Here is a 16,876-nt window from a genome sequence, read left to right as displayed (position 1 = left end):
ATAGTGTAGACAATATAAAAACTATGTAAATCTTAATTATGAAATAGTGTAGACAATATAAAAACTAGATAAATCTTAATTATGAAATGGTGTTGACAATATAAAAACTATGTAAATCTTAATTATGAAATAGTGTAGACAATATAAAAACTATGTAAATCTTAATTATGAAATAGTATAGACAATATAAAAACTATGTAAATCTTAATTATGAAATAGTGTAGACAATATAAAAACTATGTAAATCTTAATTATGAAATAGTGTAGACAATATAAAAACTATGTAAATCTTAATTATGAAATAGTGTAGACAATAGAAAACCTATGTAAATCTTAATTATGAAATAGTGTAGACAATACAAAAGCTATGTAAATGTTAATTATGAAATAGTGTAGACAATATAAAAACTATGTAAATCTTAATTATGAAATAGTATAGACGATATAAAAACTATGTAAATCTTTATTATGAAATAGTGTAGACAATATAAAAACTAGATAAATCTTAATTATGAAATGGTGTAGACAATATAAAAACTATGTAAATCTTAATTATGAAATAGTGTAGACAATATAAAAACTATGTAAATCTTAATTATGAAATAGTGTAGACAATATAAAAAATATGTAAATCTTAATTATGAAATAGTGTAGACAATAGAAAAACTATGTAAATCTTAATTATGAAATAGTGTTGACAATATAAAAACTATGTTAATCTTAATTATGAAATAGTGTAGACAATATAAAAACTATGTAAATCTTAATTATGAAATAGTATAGACGATATAAAAACTATGTAAATCTTAATTATGAAATTGTGTAGACAATATAAAAACTATGTAAATCTAAATTATGAAATAGTGTAGACAATATAAAAACTATGTAAATCTTAATTATGAAATAGTGTAGACAATATAAAAACTATGTAAATCTTAATTATGAAATAGTGTAGACAATATAAAAACTATGTAAATCTTAATTATGAAATAGTATAGACAATATAAAAACTATGTAAATCTTAATTATGAAATAGTGTAGACAATATAAAAACTATGTAAATCTTAATTATGAAATAGTATAGACAATATAAAAACTATGTAAATCTTAATTATGAAATAGTGTAGACAATATAAAAACTATGTAAATCTTAATTATGAAATAGTGTAGACGATATAAAAACTATGTAAATCTTAATTATGAAATAGTGTAGACAATATAAAAACTATGTAAATCTTAATTATGAAATAGTATAGACAATATAAAAACTATGTAAATCTTAATTATGAAATAGTGTAGACAATATAAAAACTATGTAAATCTTAATTATGAAATAGTGTAGACAATATAAAAAATATGTAAATCTTAATTATGAAATAGTGTAGACAATAGAAAAACTATGTAAATCTTAATTATGAAATAGTGTTGACAATATAAAAACTATGTTAATCTTAATTATGAAATAGTGTAGACAATATAAAAACTATGTAAATCTTAATTATGAAATAGTATAGACGATATAAAAACTATGTAAATCTTAATTATGAAATTGTGTAGACAATATAAAAACTATGTAAATCTAAATTATGAAATAGTGTAGACAATATAAAAACTATGTAAATCTTAATTATGAAATAGTGTAGACAATATAAAAACTATGTAAATCTTAATTATGAAATAGTGTAGACAATATAAAAACTATGTAAATCTTAATTATGAAATAGTATAGACAATATAAAAACTATGTAAATACTTATTATGAAATAGTATAGACAATATAAAAACTATTTAAATCTTAATTATGAAATAGTGTAGACAATATAAAAACTATGTAAATCTTAATTATGAAATAGTGTAGACAATATAAAAACTATGTAAATCTTAATTATGAAATAGTATAGACAATATAAAAACTATGTAAATCTTAATTATGAAATAGTGTAGACAATATAAAAACTATGTAAATCTTAATTATGAAATAGTATAGACGATATAAAAACTATGTAAATCTTAATTATGAAATAGTGTAGACAATATAAAAACTATGTAAATCTTAATTATGAAATAGTATAGACGATATAAAAACTATGTAAATCTTAATTATGAAATAGTGTAGACGATATAAAAACTATGTAAATCTTAATTATGAAATAGTATAGACAATATAAAAACTATGTAAATCTTAATTATGAAATAGTGTAGACAATATAAAAACTATGTAAATCTTAATTATGAAATAGTGTAGACAATATAAAAACTATGTAAATCTTAATTATGAAATAGTGTAGACAATATAAAAACAAGATAAATCTTAATTATGAAATGGTGTAGACAATATAAAAACTATGTTAATCTTAATTATGAAATAGTGTAGACAATATAAAAACTATGTAAATCTTAATTATGAAATAGTGTAGACAATATAAAAACTATGTAAATCTTAATTATGAAATAGTATAGACGATATAAAAACTATGTAAATCTTAATTATGAAATAGTGTAGACAATATAAAAACTATGTAAATCTTAATTATGAAATAGTGTAGACAATATAAAAACTATGTAAATCTTAATTATGAAATAGTATAGACAATATAAAAACTATGTAAATACTTATTATGAAATAGTATAGACAATATAAAAACTATTTAAATCTTAATTATGAAATAGTGTAGACAATATAAAAACTATGTAAATCTTAATTATGAAATAGTGTAGACAATATAAAAACTATGTAAATCTTAATTATGAAATAGTATAGACAATATAAAAACTATGTAAATCTTAATTATGAAATAGTGTAGACAATATAAAAACTATGTAAATCTTAATTATGAAATAGTATAGACGATATAAAAACTATGTAAATCTTAATTATGAAATAGTGTAGACAATATAAAAACTATGTAAATCTTAATTATGAAATAGTATAGACGATATAAAAACTATGTAAATCTTAATTATGAAATAGTGTAGACGATATAAAAACTATGTAAATCTTAATTATGAAATAGTATAGACAATATAAAAACTATGTAAATCTTAATTATGAAATAGTGTAGACAATATAAAAACTATGTAAATCCTAATTATGAAATAGTGTAGACAATATAAAAACTATGTAAATCTTAATTATGAAATAGTATAGACGATATAAAAACTATGTAAATCTTAATTATGAAATAGTGTAGACAATATAAAAACTATGTAAATCTTAATTATGAAATAGTATAGACAATATAAAAACTATGTAAATCTTAATTATGAAATAGTATAGACGATATAAAAACTATTTAAATCTTAATTATGAAATAGTGTAGACAATACAAAAACTATGTAAATCTTAATTATGAAATAGTATAGACGATATAAAAACTATGTAAATCTTAATTATGAAATAGTGTAGACGATATAAAAACTATGTAAATCTTAATTATGAAATAGTGTAGACGATATAAAAACTATGTAAATCTAAATTATGAAATAGTGTAGACGATATAAAAACTATGTAAATCTAAATTATGAAATAGTGTAGACAATATAAAAACTATGTAAATCTTTATTATGAAATAGTATAGACGATATAAAAACTATGTAAATCTTAATTATGAAATAGTGTAGACAATATAAAAACTAGATAAATCTTAATTATGAAATGGTGTAGACAATATAAAAACTATGTAAATCTTAATTATGAAATAGTGTAGACAATATAAAAACTATGTAAATCTTAATTATAAAATAGTATAGACAATATAAAAACTATGTAAATCTTAATTATGAAATAGTGTTGACAATATAAAAACTATGTAAATATTAATTATGAAATAGTGTAGACAATATAAAAACTATGTAAATCTTAATTATGAAATAGTGTAGACAATAGAAAAACTATGTAAATCTTAATTATGAAATAGTGTAGACAATACAAAAACTATGTAAATCTTAATTATGAAATAGTGTAGACGATATAAAAACTATGTAAATCTTATTAATGAAATAGTGTAGGCGATATAAAAACTATGTAAATCTTATTAATGAAATAGTGTAGACGATATAGAAACTATGTAAATCTTAATTATAAAATAGTGTAGACGATATAAAAACTATGTAAATCTTAATTATGAAATAGTGTACATATTATAAAAACTATGTAAATCTTAATTATGAAATAGTGTAGACGATATAAAAACTATGTAAATCTTAATTATGAAATCGTGTAGACGATATAAAAACTATGTAAATCTTAATTATGAAATAGTATAGACAATATAAAAACTATGTAAATCTTAATTATGAAATAGTATAGACGATATAAAAACTATGTAAATCTTAATTATGAAATAGTGTAGACGATATAAAAACTATGTAAATCTTAATTATGAAATAGTGTAGACAATATAAAAACTATGTAAATCTTAATTATGAAATAGTGTAGACAATATAAAAACTATGTAAATCTTAATTATGAAATAGTGTAGACAATATAAAAACTATGTAAATCTTAATTATGAAATAGTGTAGACAATATAAAAACTATGTAAATCTTAATTATGAAATGGTGTAGACAATATAAAAACTATTTAAATCTTAATTATGAAATAGTATAGACAATATAAAAACTATGTAAATCTTAATTATGAAATAGTATAGACGATATAAAAACTATGTAAATCCTTATTATGAAATACTGTAGACAATATAAAAACTATGTAAATCCTTATTATGAAATAGTGTACATATTATAAAAACTATGTAAATCTTAATTATGAAATCGTGTAGACGATATAAAAACTATGTAAATCTTAATTATGAAATAGTATAGACAATATAAAAACTATGTAAATCTTAATTATGAAATAGTATAGACGATATAAAAACTATGTAAATCTTAATTATGAAATCGTGTAGACGATATAAAAACTATTTAAATCTTAATTATGAAATAGTATAGACAATATAAAAACTATGTAAATCTTAATTATGAAATAGTATAGACGATATAAAAACTATGTAAATCTTAATCATGAAATACTGTAGACAATATAAAAACTATGTAAATCTTAATTATGAAATAGTGTACATATTATAAAAACTATGTAAATCTTAATTATGAAATAGTGTAGACGATATAAAAACTATGTAAATCTTAATTATGAAATCGTGTAGACGATATAAAAACTATGTAAATCTTAATTATGAAATAGTATAGACAATATAAAAACTATGTAAATCTTAATTATGAAATAGTATAGACGATATAAAAACTATGTAAATCTTAATTATGAAATAGTGTAGACGATATAAAAACTATGTAAATCTTAATTATGAAATAGTGTAGACAATATAAAAACTATGTAAATCTTAATTATGAAATAGTGTAGACAATATAAAAACTATGTAAATCTTAATTATGAAATGGTGTAGACAATATAAAAACTATTTAAATCTTAATTATGAAATAGTATAGACAATATAAAAACTATGTAAATCTTAATTATGAAATAGTATAGACGATATAAAAACTATGTAAATCTTAATTATGAAATAGTATAGACAATATAAAAACTATGTAAATCTTAATTATGAAATAGTATAGACGATATAAAAACTATGTAAATCTTAATTATGAAATAGTATAGACGATATAAAAACTATGTAAATCTTAATTATGAAATAGTGTAGACAATATAAAAACTATGTAAATCTTAATTATGAAATAGTATAGACAATATAAAAACTATGTAAATCTTAATTATGAAATAATGTCGACCATATAAAAACTATGTAAATCTTAATTATGAAATAGTGTAGACGATATAAAAACTATGTAAATCTTAATTATGAAATAGTGTAGACGATATAAAAACTATGTAAATCTTAATTATGAAAGAGTGTAGACGATATAAAAACTATGTAAATCTTAATTATGAAATAGTGTAGACAATATAAAAACTATGTAAATCTTAATTATGAAATAGTATAGACAATATAAAAACTATGTAAATCTTAATTATGAAATAGTATAGACAATATAAAAACAATGTAAATCTTAATTATGAAATAGTGTAGACAATATAAAAACTATGTAAATCTTAATTATGAAATAGTGTAGACAATATAAAAACTATGTAAATCTTAATTATGAAATAGTATAGACAATATAAAAACAATGTAAATCTTAATTATGAAATAGTGTAGACAATATAAAAACTATGTAAATCTTAATTATGAAATAGTGTAGACAATATAAAAACTATGTAAATCTTAATTATGAAATAGTGTAGACAATAGAAAACCTATGTAAATCTTAATTATGAAATAGTGTAGACAATACAAAAGCTATGTAAATGTTAATTATGAAATAGTGTAGACAATATAAAAACTATGTAAATCTTAATTATGAAATAGTATAGACGATACTAAAACTATGTAAATCTTAATTATGAAATAGTGTAGACAATATAAAAACTAGATAAATCTTAATTATGAAATGGTGTAGACAATATAAAAACTATGTAAATCTTAATTATGAAATAGTGTAGACAATATAAAAACTATGTAAATCTTAATTATGAAATAGTATAGACAATATAAAAACTATGTAAATCTTAATTATGAAATAGTGTAGACAATATAAAAACTATGTAAATCTTAATTATGAAATAGTGTAGACAATATAAAAAATATGTAAATCTTAATTATGAAATAGTGTAGACAATAGAAAAACTATGTAAATCTTAATTATGAAATAGTGTTGACAATATAAAAACTATGTAAATCTTAATTATGAAATAGTGTAGACAATATAAAAACTATGTAAATCTTAATTATGAAATAGTATAGACGATATAAAAACTATGTAAATCTTAATTATGAAATTGTGTAGACAATATAAAAACTATGTAAATCTAAATTATTAAATAGTGTAGACAATATAAAAACTATGTAAATCTTAATTATGAAATAGTGTAGACAATATAAAAACTATGTAAATCTTAATTATGAAATAGTGTAGACAATATAAAAACTAGATAAATCTTAATTATGAAATGGTGTAGACAATATAAAAACTATGTAAATCTTAATTATGAAATAGTGTAGACAATATAAAAACTATGTAAATCTTAATTATGAAATAGTGTAGACAATATAAAAACTATGTAAATCTTAATTATGAAATAGTATAGACAATATAAGAATTATGTAAATCTTAATTATGAAATAGTATAGACAATATAAAAACTATTTAAATCTTAATTATGAAATAGTGTAGACAATATAAAAACTATGTAAATCTAAATTATGAAATAGTATAGACGATATAAAAACTATGTAAATCTTAATTATGAAATAGTGTAGACGATATAAAAACTATGTAAATCTAAATTATGAAATAGTGTAGACGATATAAAAACTATGTAAATCTTAATTATGAAATAGTATAGACAATAAAAAAACTATGTAAATCTTAATTATGAAATAGTATAGACAATATAAAAACTATGTAAATCTTAATTATGAAATAGTGTTGACAATATAAAAACTAGATAAATCTTAATTATGAAATAGTATAGACAATATAAAAACTATGTAAATCTTAATTATGAAATAGTGTATACGATATAAAAACTATGTAAATCTTAATTATGAAATAGTACAGACGATATAAAAACTATGTAAATCTTAATTATGAAATACTGTAGACAATATAAAAACTATGTAAATCTTAATTATGAAATCGTGTAAACGATATAAAAACTATGTAAATCTTAATCATGAAATACTGTAGACAATATAAAAACTATGTAAATCTTAATTATGAAATAGTGTACATATTATAAAAACTATGTAAATCTTAATTATGAAATAGTGTAGATGATATAAAAACTATGTAAATCTTAATTATGAAATCGTGTAGACGATATAAAAACTATGTAAATCTTAATTATGAAATAGTATAGACAATATAAAAACTATGTAAATCTTAATTATGAAATAGTATAGACGATATAAAAACTATGTAAATCTTAATTATGAAATAGTATAGACAATATAAAAACTATGTAAATCTTAATTATGAAATAGTATAGACAATATAAAAACTATGTAAATCTTAATTATGAAATAGTATAGACGATATAAAAACTATGTAAATCTTAATTATGAAATAGTATAGACAATATAAAAACTATGTAAATCTTAATTATGAAATAGTATAGACGATATAAAAACTATGTAAATCTTAATTATGAAATAGTATAGACGATATAAAAACTATGTAAATCTTAATTATGAAATAGTGTAGACAATATAAAAACTATGTAAATCTTAATTATGAAATAGTATAGACAATATAAAAACTATGTAAATCTTAATTATGAAATAATGTCGACGATATAAAAACTATGTAAATCTTAATTATGAAATAGTGTAGACGATATAAAAACTATGTAAATCTTAATTATGAAATAGTGTAGACGATATAAAAACTATGTAAATCTTAATTATGAAAGAGTGTAGACGATATAAAAACTATGTAAATCTTAATTATGAAATAGTGTAGACAATATAAAAACTATGTAAATCTTAATTATGAAATAGTATAGACAATATAAAAACTATGTAAATCTTAATTATGAAATAGTGTAGACAATATAAAAACTATGTAAATCTTAATTATGAAATAGTGTAGACAATATAAAAACTAGATAAATCTTAATTATGAAATGGTGTAGACAATATAAAAACTATGTAAATCTTAATTATGAAATAGTGTAGACAATATAAATCTATGTAAATCTTAATTATGAAATAGTGTAGACAATATAAAAACTATGTAAATCTTAATTATGAAATAGTGTAGACAATATAAAAACTATGTAAATCTTAATTATGAAATAGTGTAGACAATATAAAAACTATGTAAATCTTAATTATGAAATAGTGTAGACAATATAAAAACTATGTAAATCTTAATTATGAAATAGTATAGACAATATAAAAACTATGTAAATCTTAATTATGAAATAGTGTAGACAATATAAAAACTATGTAAATCTTAATTATGAAATAGTATAGACAATATAAAAACTATGTAAATCTTAATTATGAAATAGTGTAGACAATATAAAAACTATGTAAATCTTAATTATGAAATAGTGTAGACAATATAAAAACTATGTAAATCTTAATTATGAAATAGTGTAGACAATAGAAAACCTATGTAAATCTTAATTATGAAATAGTGTAGACAATACAAAAGCTATGTAAATGTTAATTATGAAATAGTGTAGACAATATAAAAACTATGTAAATCTTAATTATGAAATAGTATAGACGATATAAAAACTATGTAAATCTTAATTATGAAATAGTGTAGACAATATAAAAACTAGATAAATCTTAATTATGAAATGGTGTAGACAATATAAAAACTATGTAAATCTTAATTATGAAATAGTATAGACAATATAAAAACTATGTAAATCTTAATTATGAAATAGTATAGACGATATAAAAACTATGTAAATCTTAATTATGAAATAGTATAGACGATATAAAAACTATGTAAATCTTAATTATGAAATAGTGTAGACAATATAAAAACTATGTAAATCTTAATTATGAAATAGTATAGACAATATAAAAACTATGTAAATCTTAATTATGAAATAATGTCGACGATATAAAAACTATGTAAATCTTAATTATGAAATAGTGTAGACGATATAAAAACTATGTAAATCTTAATTATGAAATAGTGTAGACGATATAAAAACTATGTAAATCTTAATTATGAAAGAGTGTAGACGATATAAAAACTATGTAAATCTTAATTATGAAATAGTGTAGACAATATAAAAACTATGTAAATCTTAATTATGAAATAGTATAGACAATATAAAAACTATGTAAATCTTAATTATGAAATAGTGTAGACAATATAAAAACTATGTAAATCTTAATTATGAAATAGTGTAGACAATATAAAAACTAGATAAATCTTAATTATGAAATGGTGTTGACAATATAAAAACTATGTAAATCTTAATTATGAAATAGTGTAGACAATATAAAAACTATGTAAATCTTAATTATGAAATAGTATAGACAATATAAAAACTATGTAAATCTTAATTATGAAATAGTGTAGACAATATAAAAACTATGTAAATCTTAATTATGAAATAGTGTAGACAATATAAAAACTATGTAAATCTTAATTATGAAATAGTGTAGACAATAGAAAACCTATGTAAATCTTAATTATGAAATAGTGTAGACAATACAAAAGCTATGTAAATGTTAATTATGAAATAGTGTAGACAATATAAAAACTATGTAAATCTTAATTATGAAATAGTATAGACGATATAAAAACTATGTAAATCTTTATTATGAAATAGTGTAGACAATATAAAAACTAGATAAATCTTAATTATGAAATGGTGTAGACAATATAAAAACTATGTAAATCTTAATTATGAAATAGTGTAGACAATATAAAAACTATGTAAATCTTAATTATGAAATAGTGTAGACAATATAAAAAATATGTAAATCTTAATTATGAAATAGTGTAGACAATAGAAAAACTATGTAAATCTTAATTATGAAATAGTGTTGACAATATAAAAACTATGTTAATCTTAATTATGAAATAGTGTAGACAATATAAAAACTATGTAAATCTTAATTATGAAATAGTATAGACGATATAAAAACTATGTAAATCTTAATTATGAAATTGTGTAGACAATATAAAAACTATGTAAATCTAAATTATGAAATAGTGTAGACAATATAAAAACTATGTAAATCTTAATTATGAAATAGTGTAGACAATATAAAAACTATGTAAATCTTAATTATGAAATAGTGTAGACAATATAAAAACTATGTAAATCTTAATTATGAAATAGTATAGACAATATAAAAACTATGTAAATCTTAATTATGAAATAGTGTAGACAATATAAAAACTATGTAAATCTTAATTATGAAATAGTATAGACAATATAAAAACTATGTAAATCTTAATTATGAAATAGTGTAGACAATATAAAAACTATGTAAATCTTAATTATGAAATAGTGTAGACGATATAAAAACTATGTAAATCTTAATTATGAAATAGTGTAGACAATATAAAAACTATGTAAATCTTAATTATGAAATAGTATAGACAATATAAAAACTATGTAAATCTTAATTATGAAATAGTGTAGACAATATAAAAACTATGTAAATCTTAATTATGAAATAGTGTAGACAATATAAAAAATATGTAAATCTTAATTATGAAATAGTGTAGACAATAGAAAAACTATGTAAATCTTAATTATGAAATAGTGTTGACAATATAAAAACTATGTTAATCTTAATTATGAAATAGTGTAGACAATATAAAAACTATGTAAATCTTAATTATGAAATAGTATAGACGATATAAAAACTATGTAAATCTTAATTATGAAATTGTGTAGACAATATAAAAACTATGTAAATCTAAATTATGAAATAGTGTAGACAATATAAAAACTATGTAAATCTTAATTATGAAATAGTGTAGACAATATAAAAACTATGTAAATCTTAATTATGAAATAGTGTAGACAATATAAAAACTATGTAAATCTTAATTATGAAATAGTATAGACAATATAAAAACTATGTAAATACTTATTATGAAATAGTATAGACAATATAAAAACTATTTAAATCTTAATTATGAAATAGTGTAGACAATATAAAAACTATGTAAATCTTAATTATGAAATAGTGTAGACAATATAAAAACTATGTAAATCTTAATTATGAAATAGTATAGACAATATAAAAACTATGTAAATCTTAATTATGAAATAGTGTAGACAATATAAAAACTATGTAAATCTTAATTATGAAATAGTATAGACGATATAAAAACTATGTAAATCTTAATTATGAAATAGTGTAGACAATATAAAAACTATGTAAATCTTAATTATGAAATAGTATAGACGATATAAAAACTATGTAAATCTTAATTATGAAATAGTGTAGACGATATAAAAACTATGTAAATCTTAATTATGAAATAGTATAGACAATATAAAAACTATGTAAATCTTAATTATGAAATAGTGTAGACAATATAAAAACTATGTAAATCTTAATTATGAAATAGTGTAGACAATATAAAAACTATGTAAATCTTAATTATGAAATAGTGTAGACAATATAAAAACAAGATAAATCTTAATTATGAAATGGTGTAGACAATATAAAAACTATGTTAATCTTAATTATGAAATAGTGTAGACAATATAAAAACTATGTAAATCTTAATTATGAAATAGTGTAGACAATATAAAAACTATGTAAATCTTAATTATGAAATAGTATAGACGATATAAAAACTATGTAAATCTTAATTATGAAATAGTGTAGACAATATAAAAACTATGTAAATCTTAATTATGAAATAGTGTAGACAATATAAAAACTATGTAAATCTTAATTATGAAATAGTATAGACAATATAAAAACTATGTAAATACTTATTATGAAATAGTATAGACAATATAAAAACTATTTAAATCTTAATTATGAAATAGTGTAGACAATATAAAAACTATGTAAATCTTAATTATGAAATAGTGTAGACAATATAAAAACTATGTAAATCTTAATTATGAAATAGTATAGACAATATAAAAACTATGTAAATCTTAATTATGAAATAGTGTAGACAATATAAAAACTATGTAAATCTTAATTATGAAATAGTATAGACGATATAAAAACTATGTAAATCTTAATTATGAAATAGTGTAGACAATATAAAAACTATGTAAATCTTAATTATGAAATAGTATAGACGATATAAAAACTATGTAAATCTTAATTATGAAATAGTGTAGACGATATAAAAACTATGTAAATCTTAATTATGAAATAGTATAGACAATATAAAAACTATGTAAATCTTAATTATGAAATAGTGTAGACAATATAAAAACTATGTAAATCCTAATTATGAAATAGTGTAGACAATATAAAAACTATGTAAATCTTAATTATGAAATAGTATAGACGATATAAAAACTATGTAAATCTTAATTATGAAATAGTGTAGACAATATAAAAACTATGTAAATCTTAATTATGAAATAGTATAGACAATATAAAAACTATGTAAATCTTAATTATGAAATAGTATAGACGATATAAAAACTATTTAAATCTTAATTATGAAATAGTGTAGACAATACAAAAACTATGTAAATCTTAATTATGAAATAGTATAGACGATATAAAAACTATGTAAATCTTAATTATGAAATAGTGTAGACGATATAAAAACTATGTAAATCTTAATTATGAAATAGTGTAGACGATATAAAAACTATGTAAATCTAAATTATGAAATAGTGTAGACGATATAAAAACTATGTAAATCTAAATTATGAAATAGTGTAGACAATATAAAAACTATGTAAATCTTTATTATGAAATAGTATAGACGATATAAAAACTATGTAAATCTTAATTATGAAATAGTGTAGACAATATAAAAACTAGATAAATCTTAATTATGAAATGGTGTAGACAATATAAAAACTATGTAAATCTTAATTATGAAATAGTGTAGACAATATAAAAACTATGTAAATCTTAATTATAAAATAGTATAGACAATATAAAAACTATGTAAATCTTAATTATGAAATAGTGTTGACAATATAAAAACTATGTAAATATTAATTATGAAATAGTGTAGACAATATAAAAACTATGTAAATCTTAATTATGAAATAGTGTAGACAATAGAAAAACTATGTAAATCTTAATTATGAAATAGTGTAGACAATACAAAAGCTATGTAAATGTTAATTATGAAATAGTGTAGACAATATAAAAACTATGTAAATCTTAATTATGAAATAGTATAGACGATATAAAAACTATGTAAATCTTAATTATGAAATAGTGTAGACAATATAAAAACTAGATAAATCTTAATTATGAAATGGTGTAGACAATATAAAAACTATGTAAATCTTAATTATGAAATAGTGTAGACAATATAAAAACTATGTAAATCTTAATTATGAAATAGTGTAGACAATAGAAAAACTATGTAAATCTTAATTATGAAATAGTGTAGACAATATAAAAACTATGTAAATCTTAATTATGAAATAGTATAGACAATATAAAAACTATGTAAATCTTAATTATGAAATAGTGTAGACAATATAAAAACTATGTAAATCTTAATTATGAAATAGTATAGACGATATAAAAACTATGTAAATCTTAATTATGAAATAGTGTAGACAATATAAAAACTATGTAAATCTTAATTATGAAATAGTATAGACGATATAAAAACTATGTAAATCTTAATTATGAAATAGTGTAGACGATATAAAAACTATGTAAATCTTAATTATGAAATAGTATAGACAATATAAAAACTATGTAAATCTTAATTATGAAATAGTGTAGACAATATAAAAACTATGTAAATCCTAATTATGAAATAGTGTAGACAATATAAAAACTATGTAAATCTTAATTATGAAATAGTATAGACGATATAAAAACTATGTAAATCTTAATTATGAAATAGTGTAGACAATATAAAAACTATGTAAATCTTAATTATGAAATAGTATAGACAATATAAAAACTATGTAAATCTTAATTATGAAATAGTATAGACGATATAAAAACTATTTAAATCTTAATTATGAAATAGTGTAGACAATACAAAAACTATGTAAATCTTAATTATGAAATAGTATAGACGATATAAAAACTATGTAAATCTTAATTATGAAATAGTGTAGACGATATAAAAACTATGTAAATCTTAATTATGAAATAGTGTAGACGATATAAAAACTATGTAAATCTAAATTATGAAATAGTGTAGACGATATAAAAACTATGTAAATCTAAATTATGAAATAGTGTAGACAATATAAAAACTATGTAAATCTTTATTATGAAATAGTATAGACGATATAAAAACTATGTAAATCTTAATTATGAAATAGTGTAGACAATATAAAAACTAGATAAATCTTAATTATGAAATGGTGTAGACAATATAAAAACTATGTAAATCTTAATTATGAAATAGTGTAGACAATATAAAAACTATGTAAATCTTAATTATAAAATAGTATAGACAATATAAAAACTATGTAAATCTTAATTATGAAATAGTGTTGACAATATAAAAACTATGTAAATATTAATTATGAAATAGTGTAGACAATATAAAAACTATGTAAATCTTAATTATGAAATAGTGTAGACAATAGAAAAACTATGTAAATCTTAATTATGAAATAGTGTAGACAATACAAAAGCTATGTAAATGTTAATTATGAAATAGTGTAGACAATATAAAAACTATGTAAATCTTAATTATGAAATAGTATAGACGATATAAAAACTATGTAAATCTTAATTATGAAATAGTGTAGACAATATAAAAACTAGATAAATCTTAATTATGAAATGGTGTAGACAATATAAAAACTATGTAAATCTTAATTATGAAATAGTGTAGACAATATAAAAACTATGTAAATCTTAATTATGAAATAGTGTAGACAATAGAAAAACTATGTAAATCTTAATTATGAAATAGTGTAGACAATATAAAAACTATGTAAATCTTAATTATGAAATAGTATAGACAATATAAAAACTATGTAAATCTTAATTATGAAATAGTGTAGACAATATAAAAACTATGTAAATCTTAATTATGAAATAGTGTAGACAATATAAAAACTATGTAAATCCTTATTATGAAATAGTGTAGACAATAGAAAAACTATGTAAATCTTAATTATGAAATAGTGTTGACAATATAAAAACTATGTAAATCTTAATTATGAAATAGTGTAGACAATATAAAAACTAGATAAATCTTAATTATGAAATGGTGTAGACAATATACAAACTATGTAAATCTTAATTATGAAATAGTGTAGACAATATAAAAACTATGTAAATCTTAATTATGAAATAGTGTAGACAATATAAAAACTATGTAAATCCTAATTATGAAATAGGATAGACAATATAAAAACTATGTAAATCTTAATTATGAAATAGTGTAGACAACACAAAAACTATGTAAATCTTAATTATGAAATAGTGTAGACAATATAAAAACTATGTAAATCTTAATTATGAAATAGTATAGACAATATAAAAACTATGTAAATCTTAATTATGAAATAGTGTAGACGATATAAAAACTATGTAAATCCTAATTATGAAATAGGATAGACAATATAAAAACTATGTAAATCTTAATTATGAAATAGTGTAGACAACACAAAAACTATGTAAATCTTAATTATGAAATAGTGTAGACAATATAAAAACTATGTAAATCCTAATTATGAAATAGGATAGACAATATAAAAACTATGTAAATCTTAATTATGAAATAGTGTAGACAACACAAAAACTATGTAAATCTTAATTATGAAATAGTGTAGACAATATAAAAACTATGTAAATCTTAATTATGAAATAGTATAGACAATAAAAAAATATGTAAATCTTAATTATGAAATAGGATAGACGATATAAAAACTATGTAAATCTATATTATGAAATAGTGTAGACAATATAAAAACTATGTAAATCTTAATTATGAAATAGTGTAGACAATATAAAAACTATGTAAATCTTAATTATGAAATAGTATAGACGATATAAAAACTATGTAAATCTTAATTATGAAATAGTATAGACGATATAAAAACTATGTAAATCTTAATAATGAAATAGTATAGACAATATAAAAACTATGTAAATCTTAATTATGAAATAGTACAGACGATAAGAAAAC

This window comes from Euprymna scolopes, chromosome 38 (assembly GCF_053919585.1).
Source record: "Euprymna scolopes isolate OS-2025 chromosome 38, ASM5391958v1, whole genome shotgun sequence".
NCBI classification, from domain to species: domain Eukaryota; kingdom Metazoa; phylum Mollusca; class Cephalopoda; order Sepiida; family Sepiolidae; genus Euprymna; species Euprymna scolopes.
This window is presented reverse-complemented; position numbering follows the sequence as displayed.